Source organism: Callospermophilus lateralis, chromosome 16, assembly GCF_048772815.1.
Source record: "Callospermophilus lateralis isolate mCalLat2 chromosome 16, mCalLat2.hap1, whole genome shotgun sequence".
Classification (NCBI taxonomy): Eukaryota; Metazoa; Chordata; class Mammalia; order Rodentia; family Sciuridae; genus Callospermophilus; species Callospermophilus lateralis.
This window is the reverse complement of record NC_135320.1, coordinates 67,744,584-67,770,322: the sequence shown is the minus strand read 5'-3', so window position 1 is coordinate 67,770,322 and position 25,739 is coordinate 67,744,584. Positions and strand designations below refer to the sequence as shown.

The 25,739-nt window shown below is 32.2% G+C and overlaps 1 pseudogene; it reads left to right on the top strand.

Annotated features, from left to right (window-relative positions):
* Positions 1–369: 369 nt before the first annotated feature.
* Positions 370–1,736, top strand: LOC143381762 (elongation factor 1-alpha 1 pseudogene; annotated as a pseudogene).
* The last annotated feature ends 24,003 nt before the right edge of the window (positions 1,737–25,739 follow it).

The window sequence follows — 25,739 nt, the reverse complement described above, 5'->3', positions numbered from 1 at the left end:
CTCATCAGTATTTAAGATAATATTAAATTTTATTTTTAAAGTTTCAGAAAGAGAGTTATAAAACAGAACAAGTTGCTAGGCAATTACCATTTTTATGAAAATGTGTTATATGACAGAAGATAAAAGTGAAAGAAAAATAAAATTAATTAAACTGACAATACTGATCAAACAAATGGAAAAATTGAAACTGAGAAAAAAAAAGATTTTCACTCATTTATTTTTCTTTGTTTCTAGTGATTGATATGTATTAAGTAAATCATGTATCTTACAATTTTTAATAAGAAACAGTTGTTTCTTTTTTTTCCCCCCACAATAGGTTTGCTGCCAGAACACAGGTTTCATTAAAACCTCCACTAAATCAAAGACAAAATGGGAAAGGAAAAGATTCACATCAACATCATTGTCACTGGACATGTAGATTCGGGCAAGTCTACCACTACTGGCCATCTGATCCATAAATGTGGTGGGATTGACAAAAGAACCATTGAAAAATTGAGAAGGAAGGCTCCTTCAAGTATGCCTGGGTCTTGGATAAACTGAAACATGAGTGTGGTATCACCACTGACACCTCCCTGTGAAAATTTGAGACCAGAAAGTATTATGTGACTATCTTTGATGCCCCAGGACACAGAGACTTTATCAAAAACATGATGACAGGCACATCTCAGGCTGACTGGGCTGTCCTGATTATTGCTGCTTGTGTTGGTGAATTTGAAGCTGGTATCTCCAAGAATTGGAAGATCTGTGAGCATGCCCTTTTGGCCTATACACTGGGTGTGAAACAACTAATCATTAGTGTTAACAAAATGCATTCCACTGAGCCATCCTGCTGTCAGAAGAGATACTAGGAAATCGTTAAAGAAGTCAGCACCTACTTTAAGAAAATTGGCTACAACCCTGACACAATAGCAATTGTGCCAATTTCTAGTTGAAATGGTGAAAACATGTTGGAGCTAAGTGCTAATATGCTTTGTGTTCAAGGGATGGAAAGTCACCCGTAAAGATGGCAGTGCCAGTGGAACCACACTGCTTGAAGCTTGAGATTGCATTCTGTCACGGACTCATCCAACTGACAAGCTTTTACATCTGCCTCTACAGGATGTCTACAAAATTGGTGGTATGGTATTGTCCCTGTGGGCCGAGTGGAGAGTGGAGACTGACATTCTCAAGCCTGCCATGGTGGTCACATTTGATCCAGTCAATGTTACAACTGAAGTAAAGTCACTTGAAATGAACCATGAAGCTTTGAGTGAAGCTCTTCCTGGGGACAATATTGGCTTCAATGTCAAGAACATGTCTGTCAAAATTGTTCATTATGGCAGTGTTGCTGGTGACAGCAAATATCACCCACCAATGGAAGCAGCTGGTTTCACTGTTCAGGTGATTATCCTGAACATTCCAGGTCAAATCAGTACTGGCTATGCCCCTGTACTGGACTGTCACACAGCTCACATTGCTTGTAAATTTGCAGAGCTGAAAGAAAAGATTAACCACCCTTCTGGTAAAAAGCTGGAAGACAGTCCTAAATCCTTGAAATCTGGTGATGCTTCCATCATTGATATGTTTCCAGGAAAGTCCGTGTGTGTTGAGAGCTTCTCTATCTTCCTCTGGGTGATTTTGCTGTTCGTGATATGAGGCAGACAGTTGCTGTGGGGGTCATCAAGGCAGTGGACAAGTAGGCTGCTGGAGCTGGCAAAGTCACCAAATCTTCCCAGAAAGCCCAGAAGACTAAATGAATACTACCCCTCACATCTGCCACCCTAGTCTTAATCAGTGATGGAAGAATCGTCTCAGAATTGTTTGTCTCAATTGACCATTTAAGTTTGATAGTAAAAGACTGGTTAATTATAACAATACATCATAAAACCTTCAGATGAAAAGGAAAATGTCTTGTGGACCATTTTGTTTTTGTATGTAGCTGTTTTAAGTTATTAGTTTTTTAAATCAGTACTTTTTAATGGAAACAACTTGACCAAAAATCTGTCACATAATTTTGAAAACCATTAAAATAAAAGTTTAATGAGAGGAGGAAAAAAAGGAATCAGTTATTAGACCAAATTGAACTCCTAATCATATGGAAATTAATTCAGGAATGTAACTTTTAAGTTTAGTCCTTATCTGGCATCAAATTCATCTTTACTGTGGGACTAGTTCTTTTTCATTTGTTTATTTCAAATTCTAGTGTAATCATTAATACACACATATATATAAATATTATATATGATATTTTCTAGAACTTCATTCATTAATAATAATTTAAGGTTGTCCTTTTGCTTTAGTTTTAAAATATAGGTAAACCATATTAACAAAGCATTGAATTATTTCCCTGCTATGAGTGATTTTATAGTCTCATTGCATTAAATAGATAGAATATTTAAAAAGGAAGAGATAAATGATTAAATGGAATTATTCAAACTTAAAAATCTTATAAATTCTATTCCAAATTTTCCTGTTCACTACTTTTCATAATACCTCTATTTTTCTGCAGACCACCCCTCCCTTATTGTGAATTAGCTTCTGCATATCAGAGAAAATATTTGGCCTTTGGTTTTTAGGGATTGACTTATTTTGCTTAGCATGATATTCTCCAGTTCCATCCATTTACTAGCAAACACCATAATTTCATTATTCTTTAAAATGAGTAATATTCTATAGTATATATTTTCTTTATCCATTCATCTACTGAAGGGCATCGAGGTTGGCTCCATAGTTTAGCTTTTGTGAGTTGAACTGCTTTAAACATTGATGTGGCTGTGTCACTGTTATATGCTTATTTTAAGTCCTTTGTGTATAAACCGAGGAGTGGAGTAGTTTGGTCAAATGGTGGTTCTATTCCAGGTTTTCTGAGGTATCTCCATACTACTTTCCATAATGATCACATCAATTTGCAGTCCCACCAGCAATGTATGAGTGTACTTTTTCCCAACATCCTTGCCAATATTTACTATTGCTTGATAATTGCCATTCTGACTGAAATGAGATAAAATCTTAGAGTAGTTTTGATTTTCATTTCTCTAATTGCTAGAGATGTTGAACATTTTTTTCACATATTTGATTGATTGTATTTCTTCTGTGAAGTGTCTATTCAGTTCATTAGCCCATTTATTGATTGGGTTGTTTTTTTCTTTCTTTTCTTTTTTTTGGGGGGGGGGGTGTTAAGTTTTTGAGTTCCTTATACATCCTGGAGAATAATGCTCTATCTGTGATGAGCATGGTAAAGATTTTTCCCATTCTGTAGCCTTTCTCTTCCTGTACTTGATTGTTTCCTTTGCTGAGAAGAAGCTTCCTAGTTTGAATTCATCCCATTTATTTATTTTTGATTTTATTTTTTGCACTTTATGAGTCTTGTTAAGGAAGTCAGATTCTAGGCTGACATGATGAAGATTTTGGCCTACATTTTCTTCTAGTAGGTTCAGGGTCTTTGTTCTAGAACCTTGGTATTAGGCTGAGGGAAGTGAAGGGAAGGGAGAGGTATGGGGGTAGAAAGGATAGTAGAATGAATCGGACATTATTACCCTTTTGTACATATAGGATTACATGACCTTTGTGATTCTACAATTTGTACAACCAGAAGAATGAGAAGTTATTCTCCATTTAAGTATGATGTGTCATGAAGCATTATACTATCAAGTATAACTAATTAGAATTAAAAAAATAAAATAAACTATTTTCATAAAGTGTGGTAACATATGAATCTGTAATTATAAATTATTAGGATCAGTATCACATAATTTTTATAAAATATTATCATGTAACATTTTATAAAATATTCTATAATATGATATTTTAATTGATTATCTTCATATATGATGGTATTATTTCAATGTGAAGTTAAAATTTCAAAGCATAGTTTGGTATTTAACTGACCAGAATGCTCAGTAACAAAAATATCACATTTCAAAATAGCTATTCTCTTGATGCCTAGTTTCCTCACATCAGATTTTTATCTATAATTAAATCCAAGAATAATGAATAGACCCTGGAGATATAATCTAAGAAACATTTCTTAGTAACTTAGTGGCTTTAACCATTTACTATTTGAATTTGTTAATTAATGGATATGGTTATCTGTGTCTATGTTAATATTTTAATTATTATTTTATATAATCTGAAATGTTAGTGTAATTTACAGGTAGTGTTAATGAAAAATTTGCATTATTAAAGAGAATATCAATTTAATGAAGTTGCGATTTAAGCACAGTAACCATAGCTCATTCACATTACTTCTGCAAATTTAAAAGTGGTAGAGGGATTAAAATGATAAACAATTTTAAATAATCAAGAAAAATATGTTGTTGTATATGATCTCTTGTTGTCAGTGGTATTCAACTGAAAGTTATGAATGATATCTTAAAACCACTTGGCCAGATTAAGTCTGAGAAATTAAGTACCTATATAATGGAATAAGTAGAGAGATGAAAAAATATGCAAAACCCCACTGAGTAGTGAATTTGGTCGATGTTGTTAAAGTTTCTTAAGATGGCTAAAGATATTTATAACTCTGAGGTCATAGATTCTTTTGTCAGATTCATTCAGAATATTCCACATTGTTGATATTCTACTTAAATCTCTGAATTTAGTTTTTATGTCAATTACTTTAATCCATATTTCCCTACATTGCCTTGACACAAATATTTCCTGAATTTATACATAATGGCTACAATGAATGTATTTATTTATTTAATATCCCACAATTATTGAGTGTTACTATATGCCAGATGTCATTCTGAGTTTTTTTAAAAAGCAAAATAACAGTACAGAGATTCTCATCTACTCTTATTTATACTCTAAAAATTAATGAGCATTATTATTATTATAAAAATATGTAAACATATTAATTCCCCCATACATCATATATTTGAGGTCCGTGAGAACTAAACAATTGCTTTTAAATATGTATAATCTCATCTTCTATAAAGTAAAAGAAAATATTAGATTATACCTGTATTTGAGTCCCATGCTCAATGATGCCCCTGCTCTATTGCAATTTTTAACTATTTTCTAAGATATTTACGCGTGTATTTCTAATAATTAGCATTTATTTCTTTAAAATATATTAGTTGTAGGTTCCTCAAAAGACTAGTCATGGAACCCCCATGTAACCCCGCTGTGCCAATCCCAGATTTTTATTCTAAAGAATGAAAGTCATCATACTATAGGGATATGTGCATACCTATGTTTATAGAGGCACAATTAACAATAGCCAAACTTTGTAATCAGCCTATGTGTCCATTAACAGAAGAGTGGGTAAAAAAAAATGTAGTGTATACACACTATGGAGTTTTAACCATACAGAAAAGGGAAATTATTATATGTCATTTGCAGGAAAATGGATGGAATTTGAGACTATGATGTTAACTCAGAAGGTGAATAATCATATTTTTGTCTCTTAATGTGGAAACTAGAGAGGAAAACAGAAAAGAAAGGCAGGGACAGGTGGTCTCATGAAAATCAAAGGGAGATCAGTAGCGGAAATGGACCAGAGAGCAGGGGTAGGTGAGAGGAAATAGAGAAATACTGGGGAATGATTAGTCAAATTATATTGTTTTACTGTGTGCATGTATGAATATATAACAACATCCCACAACTATGTATAACTATAATGCACCAAAAACTGGAAAATATATAAGTATAGATGTATATTTGTTGTGAATATTACCTATTTTAGTTCTATTTTGAATATAAGGATTTACTATATTATTTTTCCCAGTATAATATAGATTCATCCTTCTGAATCTTCTTCAGGTGATTTCAAAAGAATACTTTAAACTACTTGATATAAATATTAAATTTACATAACACAGACACAGTGACTTCACTTTATAACCCAAGTTATGAAACAGATTATCTAACATTCTAGAAGCACCATTATCACTACCCTTCAAATACCTCAAAGTTAACTTTTGAAGAAAGAAAAGGGTTTTATAGTTTTGGACTTTATTCAAAAGAAAGTGTAGACATGTTATATCCATAGTATCATTTGTTTAAATTTGTTTGTAAGATTTATACATGTGATGTAAAGTTAGCTTAATTTTATTAAAATGTTAAAGTTATTTATCCAATTTACTGTTGATGTACATAGGCATTTTTTCCACTTTTTAAAAATATTTTTTTTAGTTTTAGGTAGACACAATACCTTTATTTTATTTGTTCAATTTTTATGTGGTGCTGGGGATTGAACCCAGTGCCTCATGCATGATAGGCAAGTGCTCTACCACCTGAGCCACAACCTCAGCCCCCATTTCCACTTTTTAAGATGAATTATTGTGGTAAACATATCTTAATATACATTTCTGGTGCTTATGTACTTTAAAGTTTTGTGTAAATGCATCCCTATTGAGGTTTAATTGACAGAAAATCAAATATTTCCAGTGATCTCCATTCTCTTGTGTAGATAACAATATTTTGCTTGGTACAATTTTTTTCTGTTTTAATATCTCACAGTGCTGATGTGTTATGGATTCATTGAAAGTTTTTTATTTTTGTAGCCTGACAAAGTCATTATTTCATCTTTGTTTTTGAAGGATATTTTTTTAGGTATTTAACTGTAGACTAATGAGATTACTTTTTCCTCAATAATTTAAAGATATTTCATAATCCATTGTCCTGAATTGTTTCTGACTGCAGATCAGCCTGCCTTCTTTATTTTAACATGTCTTTTTTTCCTCTCTCCTTCCCATCATACCTCTCTGGTTTGTTATAATTAGTTGTAAGTACTTTATTAACAAAATTGATGTAATTTTCTTTTTTTTCTATAAAAGGAATATTGATATACTTGGATATAGTCAGTTAATACTGGAATATTTTTAGCCATGGTTTCATCAAATATGTAACTGTGGTCCACTTTATGCTTTGAATACAGCCCTTGATGCTCTGCTACTTCAATTTATTTTTAAAATGGACATGTTTCTTTCTCTTCCTTGCCCTCTGCTCCTCCCTAATCTCTTTCCCCCTCCCTAATCTCAGGAGAAACAGGATTATCTTTCTTCCCCACTTTTAGGTAAAGATATTTGTCCTTGCATACACACTCACCATAGGAACAAAGTAATCCAAACTTTGGGGATGGTACCAAAAGATCTCAGAAATGCCAATCTCCCAAATTAACAAGTGAATTACAATTCCAGAGAACATATGGAATGTGGCCTTTGAATCACTTCTTTTTTTTTTTTAAGTCCCCTGTTTCTGCTAATGGACAGAATCATAACCCTCAAGACAGGAGTCCCCTGTGTTTCTCCTTTGCTAGCAAAACAATAAACCTTCTTTTTCCTTTTGTCTCAAAACCCTATTGTCCTTATTAGATTGGAATTTGGGTCAAGAACCTAGCTTTTGGCAATTTATTCCCTACCTACAGGAATCCAGAAACATTAGATAGAGAGATGTTGTCCTAAACTTAATGACAATCCACTCATTCCCCCCACCCTTTTTGTTTTGTTTTGAATAGCACCTGTTGCTATGTCCAAGTTCACTATCCTTTCAAAGGAGAAACACAGGGGACTCCTGTCCTAAGGGTTATGATTCTGCCCATCAGCAGGAACAGGGGACTTTTGAAGAAATGATTCAAAGGCTGCAGTATCTAATTTAACATCTTTCATCCCCAGTACTATATATTTTATCTCCAGTATTGCATATTTTTACTCTAGAGGCTTTCTCTATCATGCCAATCATTAATTCCATAAAACCCTTGAAATAATATAGATATAACAAAGCTTTGCTAATGTAATTACATTACAGTGATGATAGCATTTTCAATGTTTTTCATGAATAATTCTTTCACATTCTGAGACACATTTTGGTCTCTTTCTATTGATTGATGTTTTTCTTCTCATTATTGAGAGAATTTACATGTTCCATTGCATGTCTGGCTATTTTTTAGTACATGCCCAATATTGTAAATTTTATTTTATTTTTTTGTTCCTGAACATTTTTGTACTTCTATAAATACACTAGAGTTTTACTTTCTGTTATGATTAAGTTATTGGACATATTTTATCTCCAGAGATTTTTTTTTCTAAAGTTTATTTAGTGATGTTAGAACACCCTCACAAAATTAGCATCCTAACAGGAATTTTTTTCCTTTTAAAATCTGAATTATTTACTGTTCTCTTATATAATTTTCCTTTTATTCTATTTTTATTCAAATATATTTTTCGTTGAATTTTTAAAGTTTTTATTAGAATTAGAGAGATGGTATCCCACACCACATTGTTTCTGCTAGGAAAACTCACTCATTGCAAGTGAAATAGACAGGGTGCTCATGTTCATGGAGTTCTTATGTTTCAGTTGGGATGTCTGGACCATGGATGACTAATCCTAATGGATCTATCAGAACTATGTTATTTTGGTCATCATTATAGCTTTTATGGCTGAATTTTTCTGAGGGCTATTGTCTGAACCCTACGATTGATATATTACTAATCATCCAATAATCCATAGGTTTAATGAAAGAACATGGGTGACTGAGGTGTTTCTCTATTGTTGTGTTCTTGCCCACAGTCATGTTTGGTATCTCCAATTCCAGAGTCTCAACCATTTTAGAAACTTAGAGATAAAGGGGAAAATTTTTGTTTGGCAGGAAGAAGGATATCTTATAGCTTAATTACTTTTTGTACAGATTTTTTAACTAATTTCTTTTTAGTTTCAAGTATATTTCCCCTTTTGGATATTCAATTTATCTCTACCTCCAAGCCTTCCTGTACTTCTTACTTTTCTAACTTTTAGCATTTATATCAGTTTATAGACCCCCTTAATTTGTATTTTCTTGTCATTTATATTCTAGAATCCAAACTCTAATTGGCATTGCATTCTCTCCTATACTATTTTTCTTTATAAATATAACCTCTTTTTTATCCATTTACAATCAATTTGATATGGTTTTAAAAGGGCATGGAAGCAAAGGTAAGTAATTATATCACCGTATTTAATTGGTAGACACATTTATTTACCCTCGCACTGCAAGATTAACATGCAATGCTTAGTATAAATGGCACCCACCGGATATAGTTAGCTTATTAAATTGCACCAATCTATTAAGAACAAAGTATTCATGAGGAGGGCAGCCACTGAAAAATTTTGTCTAAGAATCAACAACTTGTTGTTGCTCTGTCTATAGAATAAATCTTATAGTGTTTGTTTCAAAAGACAAAAAGGCGATTGAATAATTTTATTAATAAACATTTCATAAATTTAAAATATATCTCGAATTATGTCTTTTATTAAAATGCCACAATTCCCTTATTACACGTGAATGTAAACTTACTCATACACAATATGATTAGTTTGCTTATAAGCATGTTTTGGGGGTTTTGCTTTATTTTGTACTTTGGATTGCATGTGTTTCTACTTATTCTAGGTTTAAGTTTTTTTTTTTATTTTCCATTTTATTTTCTGTTCCTTAAGATCAACATTATATAAAGTTTTTTAAAAGGGTAAATGATGAAAAAATTTTAATACAACTAAATATTATATTATCAAATGAAGGAGTAAACTAAGCCACAGTATAGAATGTTTTATTGTTAGTAGTAAGAGAAAGGTATCTAGAGAAGTGTTGTTCTTGAACAAGCAGCCAAATAGCAACAAAAGTGAGTATTGGAAGTGTGATGACTATCTGACATTAAATTTATTGGACTTACACTACTCTATTATCCAGTGGGTTGTCTTTTATGAATCTTCAAATAACATCATGACAATCAAAGATGTGAGTTTCCTTTCAATTGAAACAAAGAGTATACTACAGAATATAGTGCATTTTTCCAAAATAAAAACAAAATAATGTTCACCCATACAAAATTGATTAGTTTTGTTGCTAAAGGCAAGAGTAAGTCCCAGAACAGAAACATCATTCAAAGCTGTCCCTCTTGTAGCAAAAACATGTCCAAGTCAAACTACTTCTAAGGAGTTAGTAAAATCATATGTAATATTAATGAAAATATTATTCTCGTAGATAAAGCAGAGTAAGCTGTTGGCAAAATTCCTCCATCAAGTGATAGTTAGACTTCATATAATATTAATGCATCTGATGTGGAAAAGCAATTATTATTATATATGCATGCCAGAAATTGTTTAATTTGCATTTGGATAAAAACACTGACTTAGTATAAATCAGCCCTTGGCATAGGAATAGTTCTTATGTGCTAGACATTTTTCTCTTTTTCCTAAATTCGATGATAGTCAGAAAAGAGATTTTTGCTTACTTAAGTGTTCCATTGTGCACCATGATTTAAACAATAAAGATGTTTAGAGTTTTCAGTCTTCTGTCTATACACAGCAAGTAGTGAGCTGTCCTAAAATGCTAAAATATTTGCCTTAGTCACAGAAAAACATTTGACTGAATAAAACATTCTAGCCTCATCTTCAATTTAAAAAAAGAAAAAGGAAAAAAAAAAGAAAATGAATTGACCACTTCATAATCACCGAGTCTTTCTGGTGTGTTTGATATAAAAAATAAAATGAAGTAAAAAAAATAAGTATATTAAATTTTTAGTAGAATGGGATTCCTGAGTTTCTAAAACAAGAAATGCAAAGTATACTTCATGACACAGAAAAAGATAGAATATTGAAGTGATCAGGAATTTCCTTTTCTTACACTTTACATCTAAATAGCATTTTTAGAATTATAAATAACCTGCAATTCTCACTTCATGGTCAAAATATCTTGATTGTTTAAGACAATCTATGAAATTTCTAGTGAACAGCTTCATGATACATATTTGAATACTACCTAGCATTTGATGTTTACTTGCTTTATTTGTCAGATGAATGATATAAGGTCATGTTATAGAGCATATTTTGAAGCTATGTAAAAAAAATTATAACAGTATCTAAACAAATGCCTTCCAACACTAAAGGCATATAACCAGTAAAAAGAGAACACACATAAAGTTTAATACCCAGTGAAGGAAATGTCAACCTGGCCTAATGGCCTGCAATATGCTGATTGATTCAGCATTCAGTGGAATACAGTCCAAATCCTTGGTTCCTTTCAAAACAAAGCTACAACAGCTAAAAGCTATTTGCCACCTTGTCTGATGACTTCTACACGTGCCCTTGTTTTGTTGAAATATTTATTATTACATTTTCAGTTAAAAAATATTAAAACCAGTACAGCTTCAGGAATAATCTAGGCTATTTATTACTAACAAATATTTATCAAGGAACAGGTTACATACCATGTTCTATATACTGAGATCAAAACAATAAAGTTAAAAAGGAAAAGCAAAGATTCAGGAAGGGTGGGAAGGAAGGGAGAAGGAGAGAGAAAAAGAAATGAAAAGGTAAATAAGGAAGGACCTACTTTCTCAATCCTTAAACATGATTGAAGACAAAAAAGACAACTCACAGATTCATATGTAACACAATAGTACATAAAAAGCATAATGTCTCATAATACAATCCAACTGTAATCACTATGTATTTAATATTGTTAATTGTACACATAGATTTTTTTGATGAAGTAAATTTTCCACAATATTGCTTACTTCCATTTAATTATGATTTATTCTACTTTCTGGTTTCACTCTGACAAATAGTGAATTACCATGATGATTTGAACAGATACAATATACTTTTTAAAAAAATATATAATTGTACTGTAACAATGCTCCTACTTCTTGATATAATACTTTAGTGGTGAGTGTGTAAATCTAAAAAGAAAGATACTACAATATTTTAAGAACATCTATTAAAATTACAATGTTTCATCAGTGCTTCAAAAATTTCATCCATCACTATTTCTGTGTTCATGGGCTTTACATTCATTCAGAAAAATGTTTAATTTGCATTTGAACATAATAAAAATTGGTATGTAGTATAGAACATATAATTTTACCTGATTTCTTCATGCTTCCAGAAAGATTCAAGATCATATGAACATGAACTATTATTTAAACCATTCTGGACTTTAGGCAAAGTGAGTTCCTGAAGTCATCCTGTGATATTCCCTAGGGTTATACAATGCATAATTGGAGTGGATATATTCTGATATTTTTCTACATTGGTTCCTTGACTTGTGCAGTAAAGTCTATTGTAAAAAAGCAAAATCACTAGAACTGTCTCTAAAGAGGAACACTAACTAACCAAAAGCAATATCAAATTGCTGGAAGGTCTATAGGGATTAGTGCCACCATCCTTCACCTTGCTTATTTAGCTTGTGTGGAAAACAATGAATTTTAGAGAATGAGTATGGAATATTTTAAACCTAATCAAGTGATGAATTCAAATGTACCTTCTGTTCAAGTAATTTTATCATTTGGGCAAATGAATACTTCTGATGTCAACTGGTATACAGTTTGCTGTGAAGAGATAGATCTGGCCTGGTTTACAGATTATTTTGCTCCATATACAGAAACCACCTGAAAGTGAAGAGCTGCAGCATGCACTTTATGGGAAATCCTTGAAGAATAATTATGAGGGGAAAAAACTCCCAGTGAGCCAAACTCCAAGCAGTTTACACAGTTCATTTCTTTTATGAAGTAGAAATAATCAGATTTACAATTATATACTAATTCATGAATTTTATCCAGTGGTTTAGCTGGATAGTCAGGGCCTTGGAAGGATACATGATTGAAAAATTTGTGACAAGAAGACTTAGGGTTTTATCTGCCCAGTTTTCAGTAATTTAGTGGATAGCATACATTGTTCTGTCATGTCTCTCTTTTGCATCTCCTATCATTGCCCAATTGACTCATGGACAAAGTGGTGATAGCAGCAGGGTCTATGGTCATGCATGGGCTCTTCAACATGGACTTTTATAATAGGCATAGATAGAGCCATGAATGAGTACCCAATCTGCCAGGAATAGAAAGCCACAGAGTTCCTGATGTGGTACCATTTCCCTAAGTGATCAGTGAGCTACCAAATAATAGATTGTTATTTTGAATCATGTGTTAGTTCTTTGTGACTGTGACCAAAATATATGACAAGAGCAACTTACAGAAAGAAAGACTTATGTTGGTTCATGGTTTCAGAGAATTCAGTCCACAATAACTGACACTTATAAAAATTATGGTAGAAGGGCAGGGCAAAGAAATCTTTCAACTCATGGCAGACAGGAGGCAGAGAGAGTAGGGAGAAGGGTCTGGGGACCAGATAAAGCATTTCAGGCCACCATCCCCAGAAATCTACTTTTTCCAACTGGTCCCACATCCTAGTATAGTCCATCCAGCTATCAATGAATTAATTCATTTGGCAGATTAATTCCCTGATGATGTCAGAGCCCTAAAAGTTCCACCTCTGAACCTCATTGCATTGGGGATTATGCTTTCAACACATGAGCTTTTGAGAGACATTCTAGATTTCAAACCACAATACACCACTTCTATCAGGAAAAAGACAGTATTTGGTTTGTACTGGAATAATACTCTGGATTTGAAATTTCTTCTTGCATACAATTTTCTCTTGTAAACAAGCCTTCTGGAAAAATGACCATCCACAGTCTTGCTAAATGTCTTGTGCTCTATCATGGTATCCCACACCACATTGTTTCTGCTAGGAAAACTCACTCATTGCAAATGAAATAGACAGGGTGCTCATGTTCATGGAGTTCACTGGTCTCACCAGGTTTTCCATTATCTTGAAACAACTGTTTTGATAGAAGAGTGGAATAGGTTTTTGGAGACACAATTACAGTGCCCATATAGTACAAAATGGCAATATTTTGCAGGACTTCTTGAAGATGATGTATGTATTGTAAATCAGCATCCAATATAGGTTGTTTTTCCCATTGCCTGGATTCACTAGACCCCAGGGGTGGAAATGACTATAGCATTTCTTACTATTATCACTAGTGATCCCAATGACAAAATATGAACTGTGAGAAGCTTAAGCAGTTTTTCCCATGGAGCTTCTGGCAAGAGCAAACCCTGCTAGTACCTTATTTTAGACTTCAAGCTCAAGAACTATGAGAGTATAAATTAAATTTCTGGTGTTTCAGGCCAAGAAGTTTTGTTACTTTGTTGTGGAAGCGCTAGGAAACTAATACAAATATAAATAAATTGTTTGCCTGAGGTTATTACTCCTTGAAATCTTTCCAGATATCAATTCCTTTAGCATCTGTTATTATCAGATATTTTAGTTAACTTATAAAACATCATACATACTATCAAATGTTTGTGCCCCTATGATCTTTATCTCAGATAATTTGCATATCATATCCTATGTCCTTTGTTATTTTCTTGAAAATTTTTCACTTTGTGAATAGGGATTTTGATATGTTTTTTTTAAAGTATCTATTAAGAATGAAGTGAATTTTTAAAACGATCAAATAGAACAGGAAATGCAGGTTTGAATATAGCAATCATTTCAAAGTTTAGCATATATTAGAATATCATGTAGAGTTTGTCCAAACCAGATCACAAATTATCAATTTCAGAGTATCCTGAATTAGTGGGACTGGGCTCAGGTCCAAGAATTTTTATTTCCATGAAGTCCTCAGATGATGCTGATGCTATTAATGGTCGAAACTTAAAAATTACTACCTTTAAGGAAATTATCCAGCACTTTTAACATAGATAATTGAAATACATTCAGATTACCTTTGAAAATATTATATTATCTGAACTCTTAATTTTATGCCATTTTGAACTTGTTCTTCATCTCAGATTCTAAGCAAGATTTATGGTCTATCTTTTAGTGGTAAGAGATGGTTATTGTCTTGACTTCCTCATCTGTACCCCTGCATCACTATCATCTCCTGACTGAGCACCTATAGCATTTTCTATAGGTCACAGTGTGTCTAAGTTCATTATGCTGCTATACCAAAACACAGATTGGTAATTTATAAAGGATAGAAATTTTTCACAATTAGGAAGATTGAAAGTTCAAGAGTAAGGTACCAGTAGGTTTAATTGTTTTGTGAGGGCTCTCTGCTTTCAAAATAGTGACTCATTGTATCTCCTTTCAGAGGGAAGAAATCTGACCTCCAATGACAGAAGACACACAGGCAGGAAAGCTGAATGCTCTGTGAAACCTTTTTCATAAATGTCTTAATTTTATTAACCAGAGAGAGGACTGGCATGGCTTAATTACTTCTTAAAAGCCCCAACTCTTAATAATGTCACATGAGCCAGTGCGTTTCAACACATGAATTCTGTAAGGGATGCTTTTAAGCCAAAGCTCTGGGGCTTATTTCCCCCACTCCCAGAGATCCATCCAGAAAATAGAATATACATGAATTTTTTTTCAATACTTCTATTTATGTGGCACTGCAACCGAAATGATTCCTTTCACAATGAGTTAGTATTCATTGAATACACTTTTCAATGATTTTACCATTAAATTTGAGATAAAATCCAGACAACTTAACCAAGCTGACTAAATCCTATTTAAGCTGTCCCCCTATGTTCTTCACTTGCTTTATGATTTCCCTTTCCTGTCCACTTCTGAATATTTATCCGTAACCATTTGGAATGCCTATTTTCTTAATCCTCTGATACTATCTTTGCCTTTTAGGTCCCATACTGTCCTCAGTGCCAGTTCTACTTCTCTAAATATCTGATTGCAGGTCTCACCTTAACTTCAGAAATTCTAGAAAGGGTTCCCTGAAAAAAGCAGTGTTTCTGCAAATCATAAAATCTATTATGTGTTTATTTTATACCGACTTTATGCCACCATAGCCATCTCATAGTTTGGTTTATTGAATGCTCATGCTTCTTGGTCCTACAGGGTGGAGTAAGTGACCAGATGGACAATCTCTTTTCATTATGTTACCACAACATTTCTCATCCATGCACTGGACAGACAAGTGCTCTATTATACTTTTAATTTAGTGTATGAATTAAATTATTAATTTATAAATGAATTTGAAACCTAACTACTTTATATTCATGTAAAAAATTTCAGAATAAAGTTATTTCATAAATATTCCCAGACTTGAAATGTATGAATGCTCTTAATAAACATGTTCTCAGATGATATTTTTTAAAACTGGTATTGAAACAATAATGGAGACAAAACATGAAATTAGTTTTATGAAAAACAATTTTCAGAAAAATATAATTTAAACAAAATATCAACAATGGGCTCCTTTATGTTCATTCCCACATATTCTATTCTTTAATTTGATGTGTAAATGTAGAAAAAAAATAAAAATAAACAATATAAATTTTGCTATTAGTTATAATCAGATTGTAGAACCTGGAAATAAGTAATTATATCTTTAAAACAATCTAGAATATTAATTCATCACATAAATTACCAACAAATCTGTTATGTATTTTAACCATTTAGCAGAGTGTTTTTCTTTGGGTTTCTTACATATAAATGCATGCATAATGTTAATAGACATTTTAGAAAATCTAAAATAATTTTATAAGGTGCTCATAACATATGACAACATATGATGTGTATTCTTCCAACATGTGCCAGATGTTTGTAGAGAAAACAAAAGAGCTGCATCATATGCTAAGGCTCAGACCAGATCTAGACAGCCTAGCAAGTAATACTGCTAATAGGCGGACAAGTGAACTGACCTTTTTACAACACCACTGTGGGCCACTCTAACCCAAGGACTGCTATCAAAATTCATTTCAGTTACTCAGTTCCAATAAAACAAGAACTTTTTGTGTTCATTTCATATTTATCCTTTAGTAGATCTTAATAGTACTATTCCAGAATAAATTTGTGCTGAAATTGACTAAAGTATACTGATTAATGCTGCCTTTAAATCAGTGGTTGTTTTCTTTAAAAGCAAGAAAGGTAGGTTAGAATACTCTTGTTTTGTATTTAAAGATTCTATTCCCCCTCATCTGTCTTTCCCTCTCCCTTTTCTCTTCCTCTACCACTCTGCTCTTTCTCTTCTCTCTCTCCTTTCTTTTGTCTCTTTCCTTCATTATTTTCTTATATAAATTTACAATAATTTGAAAAATACATTGCTTAATATAAATATTAATATTTTAATATTTATTCTATTTGATCATATCTATAAATATATGTTACAAAATATATACAAACGTGAATAATTCTAAATTTCTGTAATAATTATACCAGGTCCACAGTCTAAGAATTATGGCAAAAACATAGAATTTGTCATTGAGCTGATTATCCCATAAACTTTAGAATGCCAGCTTGTATTGATGATCATATAAATATTAGATATAATCTATTCTTGAATTCTGCAAATATTAAAATATGTACTCAGGGGTTTATTGCAAAATTTGCATTTTTAAAGAACATTTATTATTTAGTGCTTGCAAGTAATCAACCAATCAACTAATTTGACAGTTATTTATTGAATGCTTCCTATTTTCTTGGAAATATTAGGACCACAGTATGGTGTGGTCCTAATTATATTCTAATAATGAAAAGAAAACAACAGCAACAAATGAAACAATACTGGACTTTCTTGCATGCATATAAATATATGTGTGTGTGTGTGTGTGTGTGTGTAAATGTTATGCAAAGGTACAATACATCAAGTGGTGAAACCTTGCTGAAGAAGTACTGTGATTTTCAGGTTGGAATTATCAGAAGAAGCCATGCAGAGCCTTAGGAAAGAATGCTTTAAGCCAATATATTCTACTCCATAATTGTAATGTAATTATGACTGCTGATTGAAAGTATATAAATTTTTTAAAAGTAAAAATTGGTGAAACAACCTCAAAAGGGACAGAAAAATGCCAATGTAGCTAACACTTGATGAAAGAGTGGCAGACAAAGTCAGACATGTGGGTTCACATCAGGGCATGAGGAAAAGTCTTTCACCAAGACAAGAATTTGCAATTTATTGTAATTGTAAAGGGTGGCCATTAGAGTATTTTAAATTGAAAAATTATGTGAAGCAAGTTAATTTTATTTTAAAATTCTCTCTAGCTGCTATAAATTGATAGTGGACTATGAAAGGAGGAAAGAGAGATAGGTAAAAAGGAGACTGAGATATCCTATGGAATTCTATTACAGCATCCAGAATACCTATGATAATGCATTGCAGGTGAATTTAACAGGTTATTTCCTTTCTTTGATTATGTAAATATAAGCATAATATTTATTATAAGATATAATGAGTGATATTTTAATATCTATATCCACATGCAGATAAATATATATATTTATATGTATATAAATATATATATATATTTTATATAACATATATATATATAAATATATACACACACACACACAGCTCCAAATGTATACTTATATACTTTATACAAAAGAAATGATATTAACTGTCCTTTTATCCAGACTCAAGAATCTGGCACTGTGTGGATCTTCAAGACTCACTAGGAAATTAGATTATACTGTATGGCTTTTATTCGTTTGTTTTGTACTTAAGATTGAACCCAGAGGTGCTTTACCACTGAGCGATATCCCCAGCCTTTTTATTGTTATTTTTTTGAGGTAGGGTCTCACTAAGTTGCTTAGGGCCTTGCTAAACTGCTAAAGCTGGTCTAGAACTTGTGAACCTCCTGTCTCAGCCTCAGGAGTCACTGGAATTACAGGCTTGTACCAGGGCACCAGGCTGTACCATATATTTTAGTCACCTCCGAACCTATGATCAAAACACTTAACAAGAACAACTTAGAGGAGGAAAAGTTTATTTAAGACTTACAATATCAGAGGTCTTAGTCCATAAGACTGCCAATGCTTTTGCTCTAGGCCCAAGGCAGGCCAAAGGTCATGAAGGAAGGACTCAGAGGAGGAAAGCACCTTACCTCATGGTGGTCAGGAAACAGTGGGTAGCCACAGAGAAGATGCACCTGACCAGGCCAGTCCCCCAATGAGCCACTCTCTACCCACATCCTTCTGCTTACAGTTATCACCCAGTCATCCATTCAAACTAGGATTGTGTTACAGCTCTCACATTCCCATTATTTTATCTCCAAATACTCCTGCTATTGGGGGATACCTCATATACAACCATAACAACATACAACTTTGCGTTATCTTTTCTTGGTCTAGATGTGTAACTAATACATATAAGTATTTTATTATATGAATTATCAAAGACAAACTTTTTCAACAAAGACGTACTTATAATGCTCTTCTCTTTGCCAAATGTACCCCTTGGCCTATACGTGAAAGAAAGATCACTGGGTGATGGGACAGTGAGTGATTTCCATTACTTGAGTAGAATCTCATTCTTGTTTTTTATCATAGATTACAAATACAAACACACACATCATTGTCATCTTCATATGCAAACAAATTAGTGTCCATATTTTAAAGATAAAATAATAAATACACTAGCAGGATAACATGGTGTAGTCTTTCATACAATCCATCTTTTCCTTCTACCAATTTTTCCATAACTGTCTCTGATATTTACCCATTTGTGGTTCCTGCCATTATCTTATTTCAGTTCCTCATCACTCAATGCATGTATTACAAAAATGAACTCTCTATTAGATGTTCTGCATACAATTTCATATTTCTCCAAAATTATCTTGCATGCCTTAGGCAAAATAATTGTATTAAAGCACTATTTGCCAAAAGGTTGGCCAAAAGTAATAAAGTAATCTTGATATAAAATAACCATTTTATTATTTTACTTTCCAAAGGCCTCCCATGGAATGGAAGCATTAATTACCAAAGAGAATACTTTCAAACCCTTTTGGCTGATACTCAGGACCTACAACAAATTGACCTCAGTCTATTTAAAAATCATTGTCTTTAATATAAGAGAAAGAAGACTTTCAGGATTAAGAATGCATGATTTATAAACCTTATTATGTTCCTTACTAAGAAAATGAAACCCTAACCACATTATATAAGCCTTTGTATAGACATTTTCATATGAGAAACATGTTAAAACTGGAAATATTTACAATGCCTACCTCAATGCACATGGTGTTGGAGAAAAAGCACAAGATTTTATGTCAACAGGTCTGAGTAAGGATTCTCATACATCATTTATAATCAGACCTTCCTTTGCCACTGAACCTCTGCAGTCCAAATTTATTTATTTATAAAATGGCTATGCTAACTTTTCCATTTCACAGAGGTGTTAAAAGCATTAACTAAAGAGATGGGAATGAGGAGATCTTTCTGAATTATTAAAATATGTTGCTATATTTAGTTACTATTTTGTATGTTAAAGAACATCCTGAACAATAAAACAGGAAACAGTTGTTTCCTAGGAAACATGTAAGGAATAGGGATGTGAAACAAAAAGACAGGCAAGAAAAAATGCACTTTCAAGCAAGGTATTTCTACTGATAACTGGAGCTTTTGCTGGAGAACTCTGGGAAACCATGTAAAACAGATGTTAGAAGTTTCAGCCTCAGGTACAAGGTTGCTGTTTTTGGACACCAACTTCTTTTGTCAAGTTTTAAGGACTGCTGCTCTGGAGTGCTCATTCTTGACCCTCTTGGCCACATTACACACCAGGTTAACAGATTCTGGCACATAGAAAATCACCTCAGGCAAACTGGTGAGGATACTGATAGCCCCAGCAACACTTTCTCAAATGATAATGATAGGTCTCCTAAAATGTCCATGCCCTAATCCTTGTTGCCTATGCATAGGTTGAGTTAGGTCATTGGCAAAGGGGACTTTGTACAAGTAGTAAAGATTATGTAGATTAAAATTGAGAGGTTATCCTGGATTATTTAGTTGGATCTAATATAGTCATCTTATACCATTAAGATAAGAGTGTTATCAGGCTGGTTCAAGGACCGGAGTTAGATTCAAGTGTGATAACTTGATCTACAATTGATGGTTTGGAAGGTGAACTGAGCCTTAGCCAAGGAATGCAGGAAATACTCAATTGCTGAGACAATTTCTGGGCAGCAATCACCAACCAATGGGGATTATCAGCTCTATAACCACAATGACTGAATTCAGTCAAGAATCTTCTTAAAGTACTTGAAATTGTTGATTTTCTCTCAGAGCTTCCAGAAGCAATTTTAGAATTGCCCTGACTTGGGCCTTTACAGATGTGAAACAGATGAAGCAGAAAACACACTTAGAATGATTGATGAAAATTAAAACAATTTGCAAAGTCCAAGCTGCTAAATATAAAGATATTTTTTATAGCAGCATTAGAAAATACCAAGGACATGATAAATCCAGTGATACAGAAAACAAAGACACATGTCTTAAGTTATTCATTCTATGTGTGATGTCTTTTTCCTTTATGTCTGTTCCCAACATTGAAATTGCAAACGCTGTTCAGAGCTTTTCCAATTCTCATATTGAAGCTATAATTCTCTAATCTGAGATGCATAATTTAGAATTTGACCATGTATGTGCTCCTTTCAATATTTCTGTTTCTGTGTTAAAAACTGTCATCTCAGTAAGATTATGCATTCTTTCTGGCAGGGACTTTAAATAGATAAGATTCTTTCATACAACTCAGAAAGTTATAAAAATGTTAGTGTTGAGAAAGTCTTCATAAACACTCACCAAGGTACCAATAACATACTTGTACTAATGTAAATCCACAGTTCATTTGATATATTTTTCAAACTCTGTACATAAAATGTAGACTCTACATAAAGAAACTCAAAATCACTCCCCTGATTCTCCACCACTTGTACATGTTACTTTATTTCTCACTTTGCTTTGCAATTTTCTGTTGCTATAGGGCATCCCAGTTCTATTTGTTTAGCCCTGGATGAGCATATTTTCTCTTTCTTAAACTACTGATTCACTAATTTTCTTTCCCTTCTGCTTACCTCTTTTTTGGACCAGGCATGCTTTTTATCTATCAATATATCTAGCTAATTTTTCTATACCAAAGATTAAATTTTCTCTGAAATCTGTTTAAAAATTATGTTTATCTAATAAATAGAGACAAATTTTATTTCTTTCCAGTTTGCATATCAATTTTTGATGAAATGAAAGGTTATTTTATTGGAGACTATATATTTTAGAGAAAATTCTGATTATAGGATAATACTTTTCTTTGTTAATTTTTTTCTGTACTGTTTTTTTTTTTAAAAAAAAAGTAGTAGAAGGAAGAATTAATGAATGGAAAGATGTTCTGGTAATAGCAACTAGGACAACTTGAACTTACACAGGTTAAAGATCATTAAACGTATATGTTAAAAGAATTGCGATAAATGATTTACTATTCACATAAAATAGCAGCAAAGATTATTTCATTTTATAAGTGTATTACTATTGGTTTGCCTTCTATGTAAGAGATTTATAAGGGATTTTATATAAAGAATTATACAAATTAAAAGAGAAATAGAGCTTTAATTAATTTTTCCAAAGACTCCCTAAATTGATATTTTAATATAACACTATTTTCAATTCTGTAACTACCATAGACTTTGGTGCAATCTAACAAAACATATTCCAAAATAAAAATGCATTTATCATATTCCAATCTTAAGTGCATTTTTTTTCCTCACAAATTATTTGAAAGTTCTTTGATATAAGTGTGAACATTATTTTATGGTACTCATAAAAATGCTAAAATAAATCTATTCTAAAATAATGCTATTTTTTTTTGTTTGTCCTTAGCTAAAATAATCTCAACTGCACCATTTCTGATGTATATCATCTGGATGATGTTCTTAATATCATACTTATAGAAAACAATATAGTAGATATAAACAAATAATACAGTCATAAATTGTCATGTGACAACTCCACATATCACTTATATGCATTTTTAAAACTATTTTTAGTTGTAGATGGACACCTTACCTTTATCTTATTGATTTAGCTTTATGTAGGGCTGAGGATTGAACCCAGTTCCACAAATGTGCAAGGCAAGCACTATACCACTGAGCTACAACACCAAAACTTATATGCATTTTAAAAATATTTATTTATTTATTTAGTTGTAGTCGGATACAGTACCTTTATTTATTTATATTTATGTGGTGCTGAGGATCAAACCCAGGGCCTCGTGTTCTAGGTGAGCACTCTACAGCTGAGCCACAACCCCAGTCCCCTTATATGCATTTTTATATGACATACCCATCATTTTTATAAAATGTCTCTGACTTAATAATATTTAAAATAATAAAAATAGTACTTATAACAAATATATTTATTAAATGTTAAGCTGTTTGGTGAGCTGAAAGATCATCTCAGTGTGATTCTATCACCAAAAATTGTTATAAAGTAAATAGAGAATAAATCAGGAGAAAAAGGCAGATATCAGTGGTACAAAGAGGTAGGGAAGAATTTTTGTCTGCCATACATATTATTTTTTGAGGAAATATTATCAGCTATGTGTTAAGTTTCATGACTTGCTTTCATATCATGCAAGATTACTCTGGTAGATTTGGAAAGAAATACAATTTCTTTCTCATATGAGAAAAATACTTTGAACATTATTGGCAGAACAATTTTTTTCCTTCCTACAGAAAGAACTTCAAGGTCACCAGTGTCAATGACAATTAATTTTGGTATTAATAATAAGGAGTAAGTGGTAGTTAAAACATCAGATAGGGGATACCTTTCTTAGAATTAAAATATATAACAATTTGCAAAGTCCAATCTGCTAAATATGAAGACTTTTTTTATAGCAGCATTAGAAAATACAGAGGACATGATGAGTCCAGTGATACAGAAAACAAAGGCACTTGTCTTAAGTTATTAATCCTATACATATATATAGGCATCTAGCCAGATTAGACAAAATAATATTATACACTGGTAGTGGAGATGCATAATCATCTTAGCTGAGAATTTAAAAAAAATAATCCCACCAATCGTAGAAACTGAAAATGCATGTTTTCTGAAATGAATTTTTTTATATTCAAAGAAAATTCAGAGAAAGCATTAGGCAAGGACAAAGAAATGAATATCAAGATAAAATGAAAATTAATTTCTAATTATAACATTTCTCTCATGTCTAATTTAGAATAAAATGAGTCTAACCACGAAAAGAACTAAATTTTCTTTATACCTAATTATTCATGAGTAAGAAAATAATTAACAAACTTTATAATAAATTCTTAAAACTGTTCATTTTAATTAAAAACTATTATGTGTTATGTATGTGGGTTAGCTTGGCATATTGAAAATGATATATGGTTCATGAATATGAAGAGTAAATCTAGATGTCTAGTAGAGTCATATAGAACAATATTGAATGCAAAATATTATTTTGTGAGTGAAACAGAAGAGAATATTTCATCATCAAGGAGCACTGAGGCATCCTTAGAAATGGAGAGGGTCTTTGAATTCAGTATTAAGTTTAAGGAAATATTAGGTAAGCAGAAAAAAATACTTCAAAGTTAGAGAAACTCAAGAAATAATTTATAAAGATGTATATTTATAAATACATTGAGGGTATGCTCTGAGGTATGGGCCAAAGTGTGCATGTGTGTGAGGAGAGAACTTTAAGATGAAGCTAGAAAGATTGCTGAAAGAAAGGCTTAGAGGTTAGACGTTATTTTCTTTCTCTCTTGGAAGGTGGTTTGGGAAAATACTTGTGTACTGGTACAAATTTATAGAATTGTGCTGTGTGTGTAATAGTAAATATTTTGGAGGTTACTAGTTTTGACTACTGATAAATATGATTGGATTTTAAGCAGAAGGTTGGAGGATGAGTTTTAGAGACTTAAGAAAACAGGGTAGGAAATTTTAAAATTTCTCAGAAGGGAGTATGTGTTTTGCAAGAAATTTAGAAAAGAAGGATTGTATAAGAAACAAATATTAGTGGCAGGACCCTTTGATTGGACAGTGTTTTTGTGAATTAGAGACAACATTCAACAACATCACCAAGGATTCTGACTTGGGCAGCCAGCCAGTTGTATAATGATGGCATTCACAGAAAGAAAGAATATAACATGAAGGGCATACTTAGAGGTGAATTTAATTAGCTGCATTTAGACAGATTACATTGGGGACAAATGCGAAATATTCAATTGGAGAAGCCACCACAGATTTATTGACTTAAAGATGAATGGAAATGGATTTCTCTACCTGTTCTCGAATTTGTGCTTATATACATTTGCAATCAAAAGTAGTTCTGTACTATAAATCTTCCTTCAAATAGCTCCTAACCATGACATTATAATTTTATTGGCAATAGTAAACATTTAGGCTTTGTAAAAAGAGTTTTCTATAGCTAGTTAGACTGATTGGGTTTAAAGTAAAATATATCATCTTGTGAGTAATGTGAAACTGAATAATTTACTTAATTTCTCTATGCTGTAATTTTCTTATCTAAAATACTAGTTGTCTCATAAGTTTAAGAAATAAAATTATCATATATGCTTCATAAATATCAGTATATTACATATATTTTTATATATGCACACATATTTTTTTTCCTAGCACAGTATATAAGATATTTTAAGTATTAAATATGTTTTATAGCTCAATATTCTTTTGGTTGATTATTAGCAACAACAATTTGGTATCCCATTGAAAAGTATCTTGTATACATGGAAAATTATATTGCTACTGGAGTCAGGATTGGTTAACCATTATTCCTATGGTAGGATATTATGCTTTCAACTGACACATTAAAAAAACGAGACACAAGATATTGTATATATTTAATTTTAACTTGGTTAGATAGCTACTCCTCTTTCAATTAAATATGGTAGAGAATCTGGAAAATTCCAGGACCAGTGTATAGGAATAGGCCACAAAATGTTGTGAGAGCAAATAAAGAGGCAGACAGATTCAAGATTGAACAGAATGCAATTCAGTGAGGTCTTACTGACAGAAGAGTGGTCCTGAGTGGTATAAGATGGGAACATTCCATGATTTGGGTCAGAGGAAGGGATCTTATAATGGGTTCAGGATATAGTATCTTTCTGAAGCCATAATTAGACAGGCAGTCAATATAGATAGGTAAATGGAGTCAGAGTGGATTAAGAAGTCCAATT